Genomic DNA, 8071 nt, shown 5'->3' with positions numbered 1-8071 from the left:
ACAGGAAATGACATCACCACACCCCCAGGAACCCGTTAGAGGAGAAAGATATGAATAGAAAGCAGGAGACAACAGCTTCGCTTCACGTGGAGGTCGCCACTGATGATGATGTTACCTAGCCAAGTAAACAAACGTCTGGATGTCAAAGCTACAGCTCAGCGAGCAAACCTACACCCTACATTTTAAATCATTTTTCATGTTTATGTTGCATGAATCTGCGGTTAGTGATCCACAGTTTAGTTTCACTCCCTATAGGTAACATGCTGATTTCTCCAGTTGTTCATAGTTCAATATGATGCATCCAGTGTGTGCATAACGAGAGGGAGCTTGCTTCCCTCATCTTGTGTTTATCTGTGCCTTATGTCCAGCCTTCATCAATGGCGACAGCAAGTGGCAAGGGCGAGACCAATGTGTAAGTCTCTCCGTGCCCATGCACGGCACCCACAGCGGCAATTCTCCACTGTGCATTTACAGCCAGTTCTCAGTGCCCCTACACCCACGCCCTGCCCCTTTTGAAGTATCTCCATTATTTTTTGTTGTCTCGCTGTGCTCTTCTCACCAGGATGAATAACTTCTACTCAACCTCCTCCAGATTTCATCTGACAAAAGATTCATTAAGAATCCCTTTGCATAAACATGCACTTCGCAGCTCTAGTTATTTGATTTTCCTGGATGTCTTTCAAACGGAAAAACGTTCACAGCAACTTGACATGAAAACGACAATCACGCTCTTTTTCATTATCCCAAGGCAACCGACATTTCAATGCAGATTCGTTAACAGGGTCAAACCATGCTTTGAGATTCCATAATAGCGTTGATACAGATAAACTGACCATTGGAGTCTCGATTTCAATACAACATCTGTGGCTATTGGAGAATAGTCGATGACAGTGGGATTCGAACCCACGCGTGCAAAGCACGATGGATTAGTAGACCATCGCCTTAACCTCTCGGGCATCACGTCACCAATGCGGGAATGAGAATGAACTTATGAATAATTGAATTGCGTAAATTATGCAGAGCAGCAGATATTTCTCCCTGGTGTTGGTGAAATGATAAATAACACAGTACAGTTCCAGGACTATGGTCTTATCTCTGGTTTCTGAGGCAAGTGCACTCCCATTGTCACACTCTACACACAGTGATCTGAACAAAAATGAGGAAATGAATATGTAACAAGGTCTGTTGAATTCTGTGAAGATTTGAAGTCAACGGAATGAAGAACCCGAGACAGCAGGAGGTTTTCTTTCAATACAGCGTTGTATAGAGCTCTTAAGGATAGTGGAATCATGGGTTATGGGACGAAGGCAGGAACAGGATACAGATTGAGGATGTTCAGCCATGATCATAATGAATGGTGGTGCTGGGTCGAAGGGCAGAATGGCCTACTCCTGCAACTGTGTGTATTGTCTATTAAATTACCTGTGAGGAATTGTTTTCCAGACTGGAGGAGAGTGCATAGTGCTCAATGTCATTATTCGGAACACCTAACTTCCGCTCAGATGTTTTTGACACGCACTTTTGTAAAGAACAGATAATTTAAAAATCCAAAATAACGCTAAACTGACAATTGAACTCAACAATGCTAAAACCTTGTTCTGTATCATTTTCCTGGGCCGTGCGACACCAAGTCACTGTATGATCACAGCAACACAGTGAACAAGTGTCAGAAGGAAAATGAGTGCAGTGTCAGAGCGCATGCTGGGAGCAGCAGGTGACACACACGGAAGTGCATTTAACTCAACAGGAACACTTCACAAACAGCGGACTGCGGTGGAAGAATTCAGGGGGGGTTTACACTTTGAAATTTAATGCCAGAGACACAATGGAGATCTGCCATTCAGTCTGTTCAAGATGAGGATTTTAAGATTTCTACAGATGCAAAACAAAATAAAAAGCTCATCGTTTATTGAAGGCAAAACATGAAATTGTACATTTCATCAATCTACCCATCTTTACAATGAGTACCTCACCACTTTCCTCACTCGGGGACAGAACCACTGGTGAAGATGATCATATAATCCACGTTACTCGCCATGGAATCAGAGAAACTCGGTTTCCCAAAGGATAAAGTAAAACCAGGAATGTAGAGGTAAGCATTAATGTGTTGCTCCTGTGCTGAAGGTGACCAGTGCACGGTATCTCTGTTCCAGTACAGTGGGCTGTGCTGTGCCGAAGTTTTAAGTTTGAGTCTCACATGGAGCAGCTTCAATTTGTCGTCGTGTTGCGGGGTACGGATTGAAGGTGATATTGAGCAAAGCCAAGTTTATGGGAAAATACCCGTGTTTGTGGGTTGAGAAACGGCCTTTTCTGGATAATGACTCCTTGATCAACAAATATACTGCAAGTATCTAAAACGTGAAGAGACGTATGTGGAGAAAGAGCCAAGGATGATTTTTCAGCAGATGAATAACGTTTCCCATGTGCACTGCTTTAAATTCCGGGAAAATAGATGTTGAACTGGTTTCATGGACAGAGTTTGTTGCAAACTCACATAGGTTATTGCAATGATTAAAAAAAAGAAATCACATAGGACCGTTTGAATATTGTATCGAATTGAATTTTGGTCTGAGCATATTTTATCGTAAATGGCGTGCTGCAGAGAAGTACAGGGGGTTAACAACACAAAATGACAGAGTCTTCTTGGTGGATTTCTTGGGTGGAGTTAAGAATGTACGAAATATCCATAACATCATGTGAATGTGGTCAAGTCTTTAAAGTAGGTGTTGCCTCTCCAAGTGACGATTCAATTCCTACTCATTAGGATATAACTTCTTTCTGCAGTTATTTTAGGACATGAGCTCCATTTACAGAGTTTCACCTTGAATAATACGTCACAGCTTACCAATCCATGAATTTGTTATACTCAGTCTTATTCAGTTGTACATGTTTATGAAATGTCTTTGTGTCTGAAGTCAACAAATTCGAAATTGATTCGCAACCACACTGACTTTCACTCAATGGTAAATTCTCTCCTTGTACGTTTGTTCGTGTATCTTTTAAAACACTCTGAAGTCAGCTTCTACGTTTTATTTCTGTAAAGTCGTTCACGATTGAAAAAACTCTATTGAGTGGAAGAAACTCTCATCCAAACTTTTCTTTATCATTCAGTAATGGTTTTGAAGCTCTAACGAAAGTTCTTGATTCACTCGAAAGAGGGACTTTCCCTGATTTACTCATTCAAACCTTGGGTTATGTGAAAATCTCATTTGTTTAAATCAAATTTGCGTGTTTTTGCTCCGGCATTTCCGAATCTCGTGAATAAACTCCTTTATTCTTTCTATCATCACGATGAAACTGGTTGTATCTTTTCTGATAATTTTATGTCTCAGTAAACAACGTCACTTGGCTTTCGAATATCTTGCTATCCAGGAAACAGCGTCTGTGCCCTTTCTAACTTCTTCACATGTTTTTGGTGGTGAATGAGGACAAGGATTACACACAATGTTCCCACTGAGTGTGACCAAAAGATTTTACAGTTACACTATGAACTCTTTGCTTTTTAAATATGACGTCTCCATTTATAAACTCCAATAAGGTTAATTACGATCTATCCAGTTCATGAACATCGTCTTTGGAGACGAACATTATTGATCACTTCCTTTATTCTTCCACGTGATGTCTGAAAGGTTTGTACGGCCAACATCTCTATATCCCCGTGTCCTGAGTCAGTCTTAGCTATTTCTAAAGGTGACTGAAGTTCAATTACTTCATAGTGTGTCTCCCGTCATTCCAGTGCAGACTGGTTCTGGACAGCAAATGCCATCACCAAAGACCACCGTGGATCTGAAATCAACAGGTTTCACATAGTAATTCTCATAGATATTGTGTATCGTATGTCCGTGTACTTGTTCAATTTGTTCATCATTTCATGGGTCCCTGTATTGAATTCTACTGAATGATTAATTTGTGAATGGAGACATTCCCTTCACCACTCGTTCGAAACTCCATGGAACATTGAAAGATTTTACTCATATGCTACCAGATGACAGTCCTGCCATTACTGAGATGAATCAGTGAACATTCCCCACGTACCCTCGAAGGCAAGGATTTCCTTTTCTATTTTCGGATATCATTACAGCACCGAATCCCATGGGTTCGTTCATTAAAACCAAAACAGTTGCAGCAAGACTTTAAAACTAAGATTTTGCAATCTGCTTGCATTGGTTGTCCCAAAAATTAATTCCACATTCTGGTATGTTTGTGGATGAAAGCACTTTCTGAGTCTTGAGCAGTTATATTTCAGTTTTGTCAAAACATTATCATTCGCCGTTCTCTCTTTCCCTTTCAGTTTCCCGTTTTATATCCTGCATTTTATCAGTTTATCTTAAGTTTTCAATAATTTCAATCAATCTCGCTCCTGATTACCAATCCGAGAGAATGCCACAATTTTGTCAATTTATATGAGGTGCAGCTTTAGGGCGCGGTGACAAAGTGGAAAGGCATTGGTCACGTGAACCAAGTAGCAGTAGCGAGCTGGTGGAATCTTGCCATTCCATCGTAGTCATATTAAAACATTTAACATAATCTTTAGCCAAATCATATTGGCAGAAAATAAGAATACAAAAACTAAAAAATTGCTGATGTTGAAAATCAAACAAAACAGTCGTTGCTGGAATATTTCAGGACGTCTGGCAGCATCTGTGGAGAGACGGACCCAATGGATGTGAAACGTTAACTGATTCATCTGCACAGATGCTGCCAGCACACCTGTGATTTTACAGCAATTTCTGTTTTTGTTTCAGATTGGCAGATTTTGTCGCAGTTCATGAGAACTGTGCTCATTAGAATCAAACAGACAGCATGGATCTGTTAGTGTGAAATGAGACAGTAATAATGAATGAGTGGAGAGTGTTGTACTGGAAAAGTACAGCAGTTCAGGCAACATCCGAGGAGCAGGAGAATGGACGATTTAGGCATAAGCCATTCATCAGGAATTAGGCATGTGAGTCGGGCAGAGGAACAAAGCTGAAGCCAGGCACAAACTCGCAGGCACCTCCTCCTACAGACCACGATCACAAACTCTCCTCCCCTCACCAAACTATCATCTCCCAGACCATCCACAATCTCATCACCTCTGGGCATCTTCCATCCACAACCTCAAACCTCATTGTCCGTGAAATGCGCACTCCCCGATTCTACCTCCTTCCTAAGATACAAAAACCTGACTGCCCCAGTCGACCTATTGTCTCATCCTGAGCCTGTCCCATCCGAATATTCTCTTCCTACATGGACACAATCCTATCTCCCCAGTTCAGGAAATGCCCACTTACAGTCGTGACACCCCTATGCACTTCACCTCCTCCAAGAATTTCGTTTCCTTGGCCCTCAACACGCCATATTCACCATGGGCATCCAGTTCCTGTACAAATCCATCTGCAATGACAGACGTCTGCCAGCCTTCCATTTCTTAATCTCACACCATCCCAACCAGTACCCTTCCACCGACATCCTCACCCACCTGACTGAACTGGTCTTCACAATCAACAACTTCTCTTTCCAATTCTCCCACTTCCTCCAACGACGGTGATAGCCATGGGCACCTGCATAGGACCTAGCTATGCCTGCCTGTTTGTCAGATGAACGGAACTGTCCATCTTTCGCAGTTACACAGGCACCATCCTCCACCTGTTCCTCAGCTACATTGATGAATGTATTAGCGCCACTTGGTGCTCCAACGAAGAGGTTCAATAGCTCAGCAACTTTACGAAAACCTTCCACACGGACTTCAAATTTATCCGGATCATCTTGGCAACTTCCTTAGCCTTCCTCGACATCTCCATCACCGTCTCTGGCGACTGACTAATTAAAGACATATACTACAAGCCCACCGACTCCCAAAGGTGTGTAGACTACATCTCCTCCAACCCTATCCCGTGTAAAAACGACATTCCTTATTCCCAATTCCACAGCTTCCAACACATCTGACCCCAGGATGACCAATTACACCTCTGAGAGTCCCAGTTCGTCTCCTTCATCCACGGTCACAAATTGCCTGTCCAGGTTCGTTGACAATGCCCTCCAGTGCATCGCCACCACTTCACGCAACACCACCCTTGAACCCCACGCCTCTCAACACAACAAGAACAGAGCTTCCTGGTGCTCACCTCCCACCCCACCAACCTCCGCATAAAACGCATCATATTCTGCCACTGGGTGCCACCTCCAAACAGACACCACCACCAGAGATATATTTCGCTACCCAGCTCTGCCAGCACTGCAGAAAGAACATTCCCTCCATGTCCCCCTCTTCAGGTCGACACTCCCCCCCACCAGCCCATAACCGTCTCCTGGCACCTTTGACTGCCACCAAATGAAGGGTGAAACTAGCACCCACACAACTCTCCTCATCTACAACCAAGGCCCGAAGGGATCATTCCACATCCGTTGTAAATTCACATGTACAGATATCAATGTCATCTACTGCATCCGTTGCGCCCAGTGTGGCCTTCTCTACATCAGGGAGACAGGATACCTTCTTGCAGATCATTTCAGAGAATATCTCTGGGACACCTGCACTCAACAACTTCACCGTCCCGTGGTTGAGCACTTCAACTCCCCCTCCTACCCCATCAAAGGCTTGCAGGTACTGGACCTCCTCCACTGATAAACCGTTACCACCCAACGCCTGGAAGAGGAATGCCAAATATTCTGCCTTGGGACCCTTACACCACACGGGATAAATGTGAATTCGAACAGTTTCCTCATTTCCCCCAAGCATAAGCCTTCAGCTCGCCGCCGCCCTCTCGACCCATTGCATCACTGCCACTTCTGACCTATTATCCTCTCCCTCCTATTCATCCATCTATTGCTTTCCAGCTCTTTCCCCTCAACCACACACCACTTCCATTTATCTCTCAGCCCTGACTCATAAGCCTTATTCCTCATGAAGGGCTTAAGCCTGAAACCAGAATTATCCGGATCCTCGGATGTTACCTGATCTGCTGTGCTTTTTCAGCATCACACTACCAACTCTGATCTCCAGCATCTGAAGTCTTAACATTATCATTGGAATTATCAATAACCTTGGAATGAAGATATCCCTCGATTGCAGTGATCACATTGTGACTGAGTTATCCATTTATTTTGGGTGAGGGCAGGCTGGGTCTGAGATGAGCACTTAACACCTTAACAACTGGAAAGTATCTGATAGCGAAGTTAGGGCGGGCTGAAGTGAAGTGGAATACTGCCAGAAGATGGGTCCGTACAACTGCATCACATCATCCAGATTGTAAAAGACTCGCACAAGTCGAAAATCAACTTCAGTGCAGGCACAATGACAGGTAAAGTGGAAAGGAGACAATAGAACACACTGAGGTGCAGTGGAACAATTTCTGTCAAATGATTCGATATACAAGCTACTTTACATATGGTCTGCCCTCACATTGGAAAAAGGAATTTCTTGCAGTGTAACGGCGACATTTGCCTGTGACATCACAATGCTGAGAGACACTGACATAGTTTCTTCTGTAGCAGCGTGGCCTAGTGAAAGCATGATTGTCCCATTAACCAGAATTCAATACTTCAAAGCTCTCCTCTGCGCTGTACAACTTATTTGCTGCCCCTGTAGTTAGAACTCAATCGCTTCACTGTGTATCTTCTTCTGCTATCTGCTTCAAGGAAACACTTGAAACGTGAACAAATCCAGTTTCCACTTTCACCAATCTTTTGCAACTCCCAAGTTGGCACAGGTACGAGTGACCGATTGGCCTTCTCGAGCGCTCTCACTCTGGTATGATTTGAATGATAAAGTGGACTGTGTCTGATCTGCAGAATGTCCCCACCGAGACGGTGCTGTTTATCCCATCCCCGGGGACTGAGCTGTCTCTATTGGCAGAGTATTCAGCCATTTCCCTCCACTTGTAGGCATTATGAGGGGATGTAAGTGCGGATATGCTCTGAAGCTTCCTCTCACGGGCACAGCCAGGTGCAAGAGCGCTGCTGGAACTTAGCAACTTTGATTGCGAACTTCCTCCAAATATCATTTATTTGAGAGAGAGAGAAAGGTGCTAAGCTGGTGGGAAAGAGAGAAATGGGCCGTGGACTCTCTTCCCTCAGTAAAATGCAAATA

The 8071-nt window shown here is 43.7% G+C and overlaps 1 non-coding gene across 1 annotated transcript; it reads right to left on the bottom strand.

Annotated features, from left to right (window-relative positions):
- Positions 1–882: 882 nt before the first annotated feature.
- Positions 883–967, bottom strand: trnas-acu (transfer RNA serine (anticodon ACU)). The gene has a single exon. It is a non-coding gene; the product is annotated as a tRNA-Ser (tRNA).
- Between the last annotated feature and the right edge of the window lie 7104 nt (positions 968–8071).

The sequence above is a fragment of the Chiloscyllium punctatum genome, chromosome 18, assembly GCF_047496795.1.
Source record: "Chiloscyllium punctatum isolate Juve2018m chromosome 18, sChiPun1.3, whole genome shotgun sequence".
In the NCBI taxonomy this organism is placed as follows: domain Eukaryota; kingdom Metazoa; phylum Chordata; class Chondrichthyes; order Orectolobiformes; family Hemiscylliidae; genus Chiloscyllium; species Chiloscyllium punctatum.
Note: the sequence above shows the minus strand (reverse complement) of the source record. Positions and strands in the feature narration are given on the sequence as shown.